The sequence below is a fragment of the Mastigoproctus giganteus genome, chromosome 3, assembly GCF_048544385.1.
Source record: "Mastigoproctus giganteus isolate SK-2022 chromosome 3, ASM4854438v1, whole genome shotgun sequence".
NCBI classification, from domain to species: domain Eukaryota; kingdom Metazoa; phylum Arthropoda; class Arachnida; order Uropygi; family Thelyphonidae; genus Mastigoproctus; species Mastigoproctus giganteus.
Genome location: NC_143577.1, coordinates 210,065,446 through 210,079,473, shown reverse-complemented (window position 1 = coordinate 210,079,473; position 14,028 = coordinate 210,065,446). Strand labels below are relative to the sequence as shown.

The following is a 14,028-nucleotide window of genomic DNA, read 5'->3' as shown; positions in this document are numbered from 1 at the left end:
TACTATAGGTCCTAATACCTCTCGTGTTTGGGGTTTACATAAAAAAAAAATATGCAAAAATAATGAAAATAAATTTGTAAAATGAAATCTTGTTGTCTGATGACACAATTTTGAAGATAAGTGGTCATGTTAACCAATACAGTTGCATTTACTGGACAACCAAGAGTCCTATTATCCAAACCAAAAAGGAATTAAATTTTCTAGGTGTTGTGATTTTGGCTGATATTTGAACTGAGGGAATCGTTGGACCCTCAGAAATGATACTTCAGAAGATCAACATTACAAGATTTTTCTCAGTCTAAAACTGAAGGAAAAGTGTTCTCTTTCCACAAAGGATGATGCTCTTATGAATTAATCCCTTAAATTTATGAAATTTCTAAATGAAAAATTACTAAAGTGGATTGGGTAGGCCCCCACTGAGTGGCTGCCCAAGTCACAAGATTTATCCCTCCCTCAATACGTATTTTTTTTCTGTGGGACTATTCAAAAGACAGTGTATATTACAGAAAACCTTTTTAGAGAACACCTCTAAAAACAATAATAACTAGAGAATTTGCCAAAAGCGATCATGTGTTATGTTCAAAAGTTTGAAAAAATGTTCCAAAAAAACTGCTTTCTTGCACTGATGCTAAAGGACACCATTAAAGCCATAAAACATTTTTTGATTTGCTAAATAATAAATTGTTTCTATTATAATGTTTGTATACTTTTCCAGAGAACTTAAAAAAGTATTCACTTTATTGGGTACACTGAATAACTCACTATTAGGTCCTATCTAGTCATATCTTTATTCAACTGTAGAAGCAATATTCAAAAACCTGAAATTTTCACATATCCTTTCAGTAACATACTACATTTACACTATGATAAATATATTTTTATGCAGTGCATCTAAGTTCTACACTGTCATTATCAAACTTGCTCCATTTGACAAAAGGAGAAGTCTGAGTACCTTTCAAGGAGTGTTTGCACCACTTTCTCTGTTAAAAATTCAAGACATCAATACAGAATAATCAAAATGGAATAGGTGCACCTATGAGTTTCTGAATACCTGCTAGCTAGTTAAAAATTCAATAATATCCCACTTCAGGATTAAAGTGAAACACTAGAACAAAGATGTGAACAAATTTCTATAAAGATGTGAACCAAGTTCACATTAGAACAAAGTAACCTTCAACAAGAGTTTCTGGCCCTGTGCAAAATAAGCACTCAGTACCAATATTAAGGCCTTATTTAGGGTAAAACAATTCATTATCCCCAAAGGTTTTCTCTGTTATAACTACTACTACCATTATAGTCTTCATTTTAAGTCTTCAATATTAAATACATAGCATTCAAAAGTTAAGTTTAAAAAAAGATAAATATAACAATTTATGGAATAAACTAATCTCCCTAAAAATAATGCTGAAATTGTCAAAATTTCATCTAGAAATTAGTTATTAATTTTTGCATAAATGGCAAAATTAGAAAATAATATACACTAGAAAAATATCAGTCTTCCCCTCACCCTAATATATATATAGTAGCATACCCCCCTTGATCCATTTTTCCCTGAAGAGTGTACTACATTAGGACCACCCTTGGTATAACTCAGGACAAAGGTTAAGAACTGCTGAAATTATCCAATAAGATTATGTGTGAACTTTAACCAATCACTTGTCACATGCTACTGAAAGTCAAATATCATCTAGATCAGTGGATTTCAACCTTTTTTTAATAACGGCACCCCTAAGTAATTTATTTTATTTTGCAGTACCCCTACTCAATTTTCTCAAAATATATATATATATGTATGTATGAAATATTAAAAATATATGAATGTTATATTATATTTTTAATATTTCTAAAAATATTAAATTATAAATGATATTTATTTATTACATTTCATAATACAAATTATATATATATACAGTATATAATTTTATTCTTTATATAGAGGTACTAAGTAAACATCAATTATAAATCACAACAAAATTAAAAAGATACTGTACACCTTTTTATAATGAAATAAACATATAAATTAAAAAATAATAATAAGTTTAAGTAACTTAAACCCAAAATTACGTGGCACCCCTGGAATGTTTTTGCGGAACCCCGGTTGAAAACCACTGATCTAGATGGATGTATAAAATCTTTAAATGTTGTACATTAAATTATCTTCTTTAAACGAAGAATCACATCACTTACAGTGATTCTGAAAAATTGTGACAAATTTCAGTGCTTAGTACTTTTCAAAAATGATAACAGCTGGTTTTCACTTTCACAATATTATTGGATGTTAGAAAACTTCTTTGATCTAAGACAATATTCCTTTGAAAATAAATTACATATCTAGGTACAAATTAGTCTACAACAACGTATATTTTGGAAAGAGGGGAAATTTAAAACAACACTTTTATAAAAAAAAAAATTAAGCGATTCGGTGAGAATGAAAAAGAGAATTTCTATAATATAGCATAATATGCAATATTACATAACTTTAAAATACCATAAATAAAGTCAAAAATTTTGGGTAAACTAATTTCACAAGTTTGACCTATGTTCTCTCTTTTTAAAAACATCACTGATGACACTGAGGGCAAAGCAAACTTATATGTACTAGTTACTAAATATCTGACTGATATCCCCTAACTATTTATTACTGTTATTATTTTTATTTTAATTCACATATTTCTATGTCATTTCAATTGTATATTGTTGAATGACTGGAATGCTCAGCCAAGAAACTGAATTCTGGACATCACTAAAAAAAATAAAAATAAATTAAAATATTAATGACCTGCATAACTCCATTACACTTTTAGTGATGGAAACTTTATGTGAAAGAGTCCATTTTTCTGTAGGTAAACAACTTGTAATTTTTTATATAATTTTTAAGAAGGTTCATTAGACTAAATGCAAAAGCCTCTGCAGCTACATAAAATGAAGAGCAGCACTAAACATGGTATGCTCATACCTGGGCTTATTCTAACAGGTGACTTGTGGCCCCTTCTCAGAGGTTGCAAGACTGGTTCAAGAAGGTCACACACACACACACAAAAGGTTTTTAAGTGCTGAGAAAAAGTCTATTTTTCAAGCAAAACAAATTGTGACTATATTTCAAGAGTAAGAAGTCTGTTTTTCATTTTATTCGATTCACATGAGACCTGGCGAAACCTTTTTTTTTTTTACACACTGCCCATAATTATAAAGTCACAGGATCATAATAGCAGATAACAAGCTGTCATAGGCTTGTAACTTTGAAACATTATTATATTACAATATAATAATTAAATAAAAATAACAATTCAGAGCAAATATTTAGATATTAATTAAATTGGTTAGTAAAAAAGCAAAGTGCAGGTGTGAAAAACTATTTTTTTGAATTAGAGAATGAAGTATTATTCATGAAAATTATTATTTTAAATCTTAGAACAGATAATTTTTTTAAAGTTTAGGAGAGTACTGTCACTGGTCCAACAATGTTTGAGAAACACTGCTCACAATTAAAGTTTAAACTTTAATTGTGAGCAGTGTATAAACTTTAAGTGTGAACACAATTAAAGTCTTCAAATGTAAACTTGCAGGGTCTATGCAGCATATCAGATCCTATTGTAAACAACCTCAACTTGCTATTGTTTTTTCAACATTACCAAGTCCAAAATTTTTTAAAAAATAATTAAAAAAAAAAAAAAAAATTCTTATTTTCACACATCCTCATAAGTACTTGGTAATTTACTGTACCATTCCCCTATCCTCCTATTGCATCCCCCCCTCTCTCTGATCTATCTCATCTAGGGAATGCTATAAAAATGATTATTAGATCTAAATGATCTAAATTAGCATTTTATGAAAAAAGTAAACTGACATGGCAACAGTATTTCTAATGAAAAGTTCCTGTAACCCATTTAAGTTTCATGCTTTCTGAATATAGGAACATCCATTCAAACTGTACTTGGAAAATGAGGTTTCTTTCTGCCTTCAAGCTATTTAATAATTAGTCAGAGGCTGTGGTGAGAAGTTTATCTTTGGAAGGGCACAATTCTCTTCTTTTTTATTTTCTTATTCTGCCCCCCATACCTGAGAAAACACATAATGCAATAACAAATTACATTAATAGATGGTATGCATCTATCATAAAGATGTTTAAAATTTTATTATAATTAGATTAATAATCAGTAGGGTTGTCTCTAAACCATTAAGATAGGGTTAAGAAACAGGGAAAGTTACTGCCAAATGAAATCTCGAATCATATACTTTGTAACCCCCCCCCGCAATTCCTTCATATTAGTCTATTCAAGACAAATTACACGGCTGTTAATGTTATTACTATATATTTGTAACCTTAGTGACACCTTCCTTTTATGATAAAAGTTTCACTATGGTCTGTAAGAACCAATCATTAAAATTCATTTCATGATAATTTATATTATGAAAATGCAATTTATTAATTTTATATGCACTGTAAGCCCCAACTAAATATTTCACGTCATCAGATGCACCCAATATAAAAACTGGTACAGTATATAGTCCTTCCGAAAATACTTCCAAAAAATACTTGCAAACAAAAAAAACAAATTAATTCCACTTTGAGAAAAAATTATTTTCCTTGTTACACCTACGAGTTCTAATTTCATACTTAATCATGCACCATTTAGAAAAATTCCAAAAACTCAATTTTATAGCTCTTCTCAAAAAACGCTGGTACAGGGGTTGTGCATAAAAAATTGAAACAGGATATATAATTACTGGTTTCATCCAGTTTTCGTTAGCAACCATTGCAGTCATAAAAAATACAATAGGGCTGGACAGCGAAAATTTAATGCCTAACAACACGATTGGTATCTTCTCTTCACTACTCCATGCATATCTGCATAACTTTGAACTATTTTAAAATACAAACTTTATAACGATTTTTTTTTCACTTTCCTGAAATTAAAAAAAAAAATCCTTTTATAATAGATTTTAAAGTTAATGTCACAAATACGCTGTTTACACGCCCTGCAAAAGTATTAGAACGAGCACTAATTTATTTATTTGACTAAATTCACTTTCACCCAATGAATGAATGTGCAACTATTCCCTAACAGCCTGCTTGTAATTTGTGGAATATCATTATTTCTTTCAATCTAAAATAACATAAATACGAGGATAATTCATATTATTGTTTTGTATCACATTAAGACCAATGATACAATTATAAAAGTAGGTATTCTAAAAGTAAGTAGACTGGCCAGGCGATACCAGGAGTCATACTAAAAATGTAAACAAACCATCTGCGCTCAATTCTACAAGCATGCATGATTGACGTTGTATACAGTTGACACTACTGGCCAGTTTTCGTGAGTTTAAATGTCGGCCATCAAGAACTATTTACAGTATCCTTCGCTGTATAGCAACCCACTTCCACTGTTACATCAATGTTTATTATAAAATTATAATGTTAATTAAAAGGCAAGACAGATCATTTGGTAATTGGCCCAGTTAAGCCTTTTTCACATATTACGACACTAAGTCGGAGCTTGGTCCGACGAGGTCGCTCAGCACCGAAAATACAGCAGATAGCCCGCAGCTAAACAAGGTGCAATCACTAGCAAACATCAACAGAACAAAAGGAGATGAACTCGATACTTACTCGGATTGTTGGGTGCCCATTGCTATCTTGAAGGTCATACTAGTACAGCCTTTGACCGATCAGGAAGAAGTTTTTGGATAATCCACCTCATGAGTACTTCTCTGGAGAAACACAATGTCACGCTGCCTCACGGCCTCACATGCTGCTCTCATCATGTTGCACTATGACGTCACCGGATGGCGGGAACCCGGAACTCGCTGATTACTGTTAGAACATACTACTTTCTTTTTTGTGGTGGAATCCATAAGAAAATAGAAGAAAACCAAACAATCCAATGCTATTTTATGATTATTTACTACTTGAAAGATTATTGAATTCCTTGCAAATAAGGACGAGACAGTCTTTTCACTTTCTAAATTAACATCTAGAAATGTTCCCATAAACTATAAATTCCAAAAAGAAACTGTGCTTTACATATTTAAAAACAGAATCGGTAAACTTTATTCAGTTGATGAGACTTTTGATCAGCTTATAACAGTTCAGCTACTTTAGCAAATTACATCTCGAATAACATATGCTATTTTGATATTGTTAACATGAGATTAGATAACTTATTTTTTTTTGAAAACTTTTATTATGTATAACTTTATAGTATGCAAACTAGTTTCTGTAAATGTATTAGAAAATTAGCTAATCCTGAAATACAAATTCAAAAGAATCTGGATTTTTACTATACAAGTTTGTGCATTATACATAGCATGCATTCCATCAATATGTTCCGAAACTAATTCTGAAAGTGTCTACTAGGTGGCAACACTATCTTGAGTATTACGTAGGTATATTTATAAAATAGTTTCATATTTTAAATGCAGTATTCCTTTACGATTTCGAAAACAACTATTGTCAGTAATACAGAATATGAATTTATAACACATTTGTTTGATTTATTCGAAAATTAGCAAATCCTAATTTATAAATTCAAATTCTTATTAAATTCAAATTCAATTTGCTCATTCTTTGGCCGAGTTCCTGATTTGTGGGATGGAAAACCAAAATTCCAAATAAAACTAACATTCTCAACGAAACAAAACGTTTTAAATTGTTGTGTGCATGTAACAGAGGTAAACCAGCACAGCCAGACCGTCATCCAGGACTTTTTTAGAAGCTGTGAATCAATCGTTGTAATTTTCTACTGGCAGCGAGGGAGTATTCGTTAAAAAAAACATAATAATAATAAGTACTAGATGTTTGATTTATTCGAAAATTAGCAAATCCTAATTTATAAATTCAAATTCTTATTAAATTCAAATTCAATTTGCTCATTCTTTGGCCGAGTTCCTGATTTGTGGGATGGAAAACCAAAATTCCAAATAAAACTAACATTCTCAACGAAACAAAACGTTTTAAATTGTTGTGTGCATGTAACAGAGGTAAACCAGCACAGCCAGACCGTCATCCAGGACTTTTTTAGAAGCTGTGAATCAATCGTTGTAATTTTCTACTGGCAGCGAGGGAGTATTCGTTAAAAAAAACATAATAATAATAAGTACTAGATGTTTGATTTATTCGAAAATTAGCAAATCCTAATTTATAAATTCAAATTCTTATTAAATTCAAATTCAATTTGCTCATTCTTTGGCCGAGTTCCTGATTTGTGGGATGGAAAACCAAAATTCCAAATAAAACTAACATTCTCAACGAAACAAAACGTTTTAAATTGTTGTGTGCATGTAACAGAGGTAAACCAGCACAGCCAGACCGTCATCCAGGACTTTTTTAGAAGCTGTGAATCAATCGTTGTAATTTTCTACTGGCAGCGAGGGAGTATTCGTTAAAAAAAAACATAATAATAATAAGTACTAGATGGACGCACCGCGCGCGCGTGTGCGTGTGTGCGTGTTTTAAGTGCCAAAAACAGCTAAGACTATTAGGTATACAGTATTGTGTCTGTGATTGCGAGTGTTCGTCTGCCATATTGCTGTTTTCTGCATGAAAAAAAATCGAGTTTCCAGAATAAAAAAACATGATTCAACTCCCTCCTGTGGCCTACGTGGGTAGCACAGTTTATAGAATCGCCGTCCTCCACACATCTGGTGGAAGAAACCTGTGTTCGAGTCCCGTCGATGACGTGAAAATTTTTATGGACCATTTTGTACAACATGGCTGAGTTAGCCAGTCTCAGACGAGGGTAGCATTGTTTTCTCTCCTGGAAACTACGGTTTTTCATCGAGCAAACATAAAAGCAACCACAGAACACACGAAATTTACAGACAATATAAACCGAGCAATATGGCCTTAGTCGCTGATGCTCCTAAAATTCTACACCAACAATATCTCTCTTGAGACCGGCTAATTTAGCGACTAAAACAGGTCCTCATGTCATTGATAGAATTTGGGTTCAGGCCGCTTTCATACGGTGTGGGAGGGCGGTGATTATGACCATTCTACTAATCGCGAGGGCTCACCTGATTGTGTCCTATCCCCAAAGAACGGTTTCATCCAAATTCTGTTGCACCAACAATGAAGTGATAAAGTGTGGTGGTGGTATTTGAATGGTACAGACCGGTTTTGCGCAGTCCGGACTTGCTGCAATGGTTGTTATGGATTAAATAACGAATGCAGCTGTCTATTGCAATATTCTGAACAATTATGTCTTATGAAAGTTGTTTAAGAGGAACGTTATCTAATGCAAATATCATTCTATAAACGGCTGGAACTATATACACTGAGTGGCCACTTTATTAGGTACTTCTAACCTTTCATGAAATGGATTGCTCCTTCAGTAACAGTACCGCGTGTTCTACCATGCTACATAAAGTTCGATGTACCCAGGATGTCGTATGTGTAATTCAGCGTAAGAATGGCCACGAAGGAAGATTTAAAGGATTTCGAACGTGTCGTGGTAGTTGACGCCAGAACTGCTGATATGAATATCTTGGAAACTTCAACCCTGTTGTGATTTCATGTACAATTGTGTCTCAAGTTTATCCAGATGGGTTCAATAACCAAATAAGTTTTAGCCAAGGGCATTGGTAACACTGGCAATCCGTCCACTGACAGTGGATGGAAACAGCTGGTTGATGAGAGAGGCCAATGTAAACTGATAAGACTTGAACAGAAAGGCTATAGTCAGTCAAATTACAGCCCAACAAAACACTGATAACCAAACAGATGTTTCAGAATGCACAGCTCAGTGTACCTTGTCACGGATGGAGTATTGCAGATGGCAACCGATTGGGATTTCATTGCTTTCAGCAAAAAACAAGAAGGTGCAGTTACAGTGGACTCAGGAACAACAAAATTGGACGGTGGAGAACAGTTAAAACGTGTTACTGTATATCTGACGAATTCTGATTATCGCGGTTTCACGTTGATGGTAGGCTTAAAATATGGAATGCAGCATGATTTCAAGAACCTATCGTACTAAATGATGAAAATACAGGCTGGTGGTGACAATTTAATGGTATGGGGAGTATTTTTTTGGTGCGCATTGGGCCCTTTGATTTCGAGTAACGATTAAAGAGGAGAGGCAGTGATATATAAAGGAGGTGTCTCAGGGACAAATAACAGAAGGAACACACATGTCAGCATGTTCCTATGCCCTGTTTAATCTGTAAATAAGCCATCACATTTTAATAAAGATTTTATGTGTAATTGTGGTATGAAGCAATTTGTTATTTAGTTATTTATTATTATTTTTATTATGAACTTATCCGACCATTTTGACTTTTTAGTGAAACCTCTCTCTCGCTCTTTCTCACTGATTTACTTCAAAGATTAAAACACTTTAAAGTTAAAGAGCTATGCCATGACGAGTGTGGCTTTTTAAAATGCTTTACTTTATTACATTTAGTATTAGTAAGACCAAAGGATGTGAGGAAATAGATTTTTCTGTATTTTCCAAAACAATATATATTGTGCATTTTATAAAATAAAAAAAAAAAAAAGTGTGTTCATGCTGTTCCCATTCCCATAAGAAAACCATCCACAATTCTGCTTTAAATTCAGCCAAGCTCAAGGCCTCTACAACAGCGGGAGGTAACTTATTCCAGCGGTCGACAATTTCCCATCCATAGGTGAACTTCGGGAGATCCGGCCTTCTGTTATTCCTTGAGATTTTAGGTTTGTGCTCCCTAGTTTTTTCTCACATGAGACTAGCTTCATTCATTTTATTCAAACCTCTTCAATGTTTTATACACCTCGGTCAGATCTCCATTTAAGTGTCTAGTTGCCAAACTATGCAGACCACATCTTCTGAGCCTTTCTCCACATGTGCACAACTTTTTTTCTCATCACTAATCTGGGCGCCCTTCCTTGAACTCTCTTCAGAAGTCCCATATCTTTTTATAGATATGTTTCCAGAGCTGAATACATTTTAAATGCAGCCTAGTTATCACCTTGTAAAGAGGAATAATGACGTCATTCTCCCTACTAGAAAAGACCTTATAAATCATAGATAGGATACCATATGACTTTCTTGTGGCCTGTTTACACTGCATAGAAAATTTCATATCAGATTGAATTGTAACACCTAAGTCTTTTTCATGTAGAATCACTTTTAGCTCCTCCTCCTTCCCATAACTTATGTAGTGACTCCAGGATTTTTGTTTTTGAATAAGTTGTATATTTGAATATCATGTTTATTATTGTTACTGTTTTGTTCGCAAGGGAGATAGACGAATACTGTGGAGTCCTCTGCATAACCTTTTGTACAACATCTAGTTTGTTTTTGTTTTTTTCAAAGTAACACTGTCAAAATATAGTACCATTTCGGCTGAATTATTTTGATTAACATATGTTATTACAATATTATACGTATCAATGTCACAATGGCTATTTTTATCTATAGTTTGCTAGAATTTCATATTTTTAAACAATTTTTGTTGTTTAGCTCCTGAATACATTTTTTTTCTTTATCTCAGCAAAGTAAGTAATGTATTGTTGTAATGTTGGCCGAATAAAAAAAAATTTAAAAATTTACTCTTTTCTTGATAAATGCAGTTTGAGACAGAGGAGTACAATTTTATCTTGGTATTTCTTGGAAACGGTTAACCAGCAAACAAAACAATCATTTGCGAACACACTACACTGACATTATTATTATTATTATTATTATTATTATTATTATTATTATTATTATTATTCACATGGTGCAAGGAAGCCTGAGGCTTATGCTACACCACCCCAAAAAATTTTTCTGAGTTACTCTGAGAGAGAGAGAAGGGAATCACCAGAAGAGAAGAATGATGATATCCAACTCAGGATATTTTAAGGTGTGCCAAGCCCATACTCACCAGATGTGAGCCCTTGGGGTTATGTGATGGTATGTAGGATTGGACAATATAGGAGAAAAATCTATCCCTAAAAATATAGATAGATTCAGTGGATTATAAAAGCATTTTCAGTTCATATTTAAACTTAAAAAGAAATAAATGTACGAGAGTAAATTTGATGGGGGGGGGGGGAATATCACAGTTTAGTTTCATGAATCATGATACTAAACTTATCCTTCCGTAGTGATGTCGAGTTACCTGAGTCCTGTGTAGTTTCGCGTTCAGTTGAATGCAGTTATGTTTCTTAATGTTTTCACTAGATGGCAGTACTGATGAGTAGGGGAAATAAGCCAAAATTTCAATTTGAGACTAATTACACTTCACCTGATTTAGTAGTTTACTGCTTTTAAAATATGTTTAACAATTTGACGATATACGGAATTTTGTTTATTATTATTTTTTATTTTAGGTCAAAACAAAAGCGCTTTTACAACGTAACACCCAGGAATTACGACTGAAGATCCTCTTCAGAGATAATTTCAAAGGTTCTGTGTAATGTTGAGCATGAATTAAGACAATAGATCCATTAGCCTTGTGTTTTTCCTAACCTTAATCAGACTCTGTAGTAATTTAGTTGCGCTCGCGGTCAGTTGGTAGAATCGTTGGCTTCTCCCCCCCCCCCCCACTGACTTGAAAAGACCCAAGTTCGAGTCCCATCCATATGACGTGAGGGATTTTTATGGGCATTTTTTTTAAAACGTGGCTGAATTAGTCAATCTGAGGCGCGGGTAGCATGGTTTTTCTTCAGGAAACTCGAGTTTTTCATCCAGAAAAACAGAAAATCTACAACAAAACACAATATATTTTATCCCAGGGGCTCACATCTGGTGAGTATGGGCTTAGCATCCCTTCTATTTCTGACTCTCTCTCTCTCTCTCAGGGGTAACTTTTTGGCTGGTGCAGCAAAAATCTCAGGCTTCCTTGCACCATATGGCTAATAATAATAATAATAATAATATACGAAGCAATGCTGATGCTCCTAAACTGTACTACAACAAACAATGATTTTGTTATTATCATTATTTTTTTGATTGAATTTAAACTAAAATTTAGCTTTGCATGTGAAATTCATAGGCATAATACATAGTCGGTGATACATTGGGAAGGTTTATTAAAAGACAAGAACAAAATATGTATTCTCGTAAATTATGGACATCGTATAATAAGAGTATCTATTACTGTATGAATATGAATATATTCATAGTAAGAACCAAAAGTCGGGACAAGTCAAGCAAAATGTACGAGTATAAAAATTGAAAAGTAAAATAAATGAAATAATATTTAATGATGCACGTATGAGTAATACAACCTTTTTTTTTTGTGTGTGTGTGTGTATTCAAAGTAATCTGTAGTGTGTTAATTCTTAATTTAGGACCAGAATTCATTTTCATGAACGATAATTCTCTTTTACACAGGGCTTATCTGGTCGACGAATTCGTTCAAAATTGAGGATATTCTTCGAATTGAGTGCCTAGGGATATATCCGGACTTGATATAATTGGGTGTATCTGAGATACGTTATGCAAAGTATCGACATGTTCCATTTCATACTGGGACACACGTTGATCTCTTCCAAGATCCAAATATGCTAAGAGCTTTTGTGAAGGAGTGGGATTCATTACCACGAGGTCATTACCAGCAATGCAAACATGAGACTTCGTTGCCAGAGTTATTTGACTGTCAAGGGTGATCATATTCCTTATTAAACGACTGACTGTGATGAACCGACACCTCGGTTTTTGGGAAAGCATGATCCCATGATGATGATTCTTCAAAATAGAGGCATATTTCTTTTCAAACTCAGTAGGTGACCTCCCGATTTACGAACATCATTCATTTATGAGTAGTAGTTCGTAAATCAGGAGAGATTTTCCCATAGATACATCGAGAGGATATTTTCCAAAAATATAAAATGTTCACTTCTAAAAACGCATGATAAACAGGATAACCACAAGATTTATATAGGATTTACATCGTATATCCTAACAACAAACTTTAAAACTTTTTTTAAAAATAAGATTTTAAAATAATATCTTTATTGCAATATAGAGTAAGCGGTATAGTTATTGGTGACCTTACAGTAATTGGACAACTGAGAATTACAAATGCATGCTAAAGTTCCAAAGTGTGTTGTTCCGTTTTCACCACCAAAGATTGATGGCAACTTTACTGTGAACAGGCGTTTCCAGAGTTCGCTTGTTTTATGGTTAGGACTTCTTTAAATTAACATTAATTACTATTATATTCTAATTGGAAAAGAGAAAGTTGAAAAATTCAACACAAATGAAAATGAGGTTTTATTCCATATCTGGGAGTAGTTACAGAAAGGTCAGGGGGAAAAACGTATGTTCAAATTTTACTTATGGTACAATGCAAAATGTGAATTAGTGTCTGATACATAACCACAATATTATAAGAAATGTTCCACTTTCAGAAAATGGCTAAAATTTTCTCTATCACAGCTGCTACAAAGCAGAAAATACAGATAGAAGCAAAGATGAGACGTTAAAAAAAAAAAAAAAAAAAAAAAACATTTATATGATCTTCATTTGGATATCATGATAAATGTAAAAATAAGAAATAAATTGGGATTCCAAATGTGTATCATAATTAAGATTTAAACAAAAAAAACTTGAATTTTATTACACCTAAAACAGAAATTTTCTTGAGTGCTCAAGAACTATACTGTTCACTCGTGGCGGTCTCAGGATTTTCTGAAGGGGAGGAAATTAAAAGTAAAACGAACAAACAAAGCTCATAGTAAGCGTGATTTTAGTATGAAACTATTCTAAAAAGAAATTGCTTTTATATAGTACAAGATACTGTTAATAATTTTAGTTTTCATTACGTGGACTTTATAGTACATTCTTCCAGTGGCGTAGCGGGGTGGGGGGCGGTCCTCCCCGAGTGCCAGCTAGAAAGGGGTACCATCACTTAAAAATACGAGAACGAAAGTATTGACTTTTACAAAATAATTTCAGCTTTTTTTTAAAATTTATCTTTCTCCACTTAAATTTACAGTTGTTAGTTGAAATTTCAATTTGACACAATTTAATTAACGACAAGATATACCTTGATTTTTATATTAACCCTACATGTGAGTAGGGACCTATAGTCCTACATAGGTCCCTACATGTAAAT

General features: G+C 33.0%; 1 protein-coding gene across 1 annotated transcript in view; it reads right to left on the bottom strand.

The window, feature by feature from the left end:
* The window catches only part of smg (sterile alpha motif domain containing protein 4 smaug), a 522,350-nt gene extending 516,598 nt beyond the window's left edge, over positions 1 to 5,752 (bottom strand). Inside the window, exon 1 of the mRNA XM_090369606.1 lies at positions 5,615 to 5,752. The gene's annotated coding sequence lies outside the window, so the exon portion shown is untranslated. The remainder of the gene's footprint in view (positions 1 to 5,614) is intronic.
* Positions 5,753 to 14,028: the final 8,276 nt, after the last annotated feature.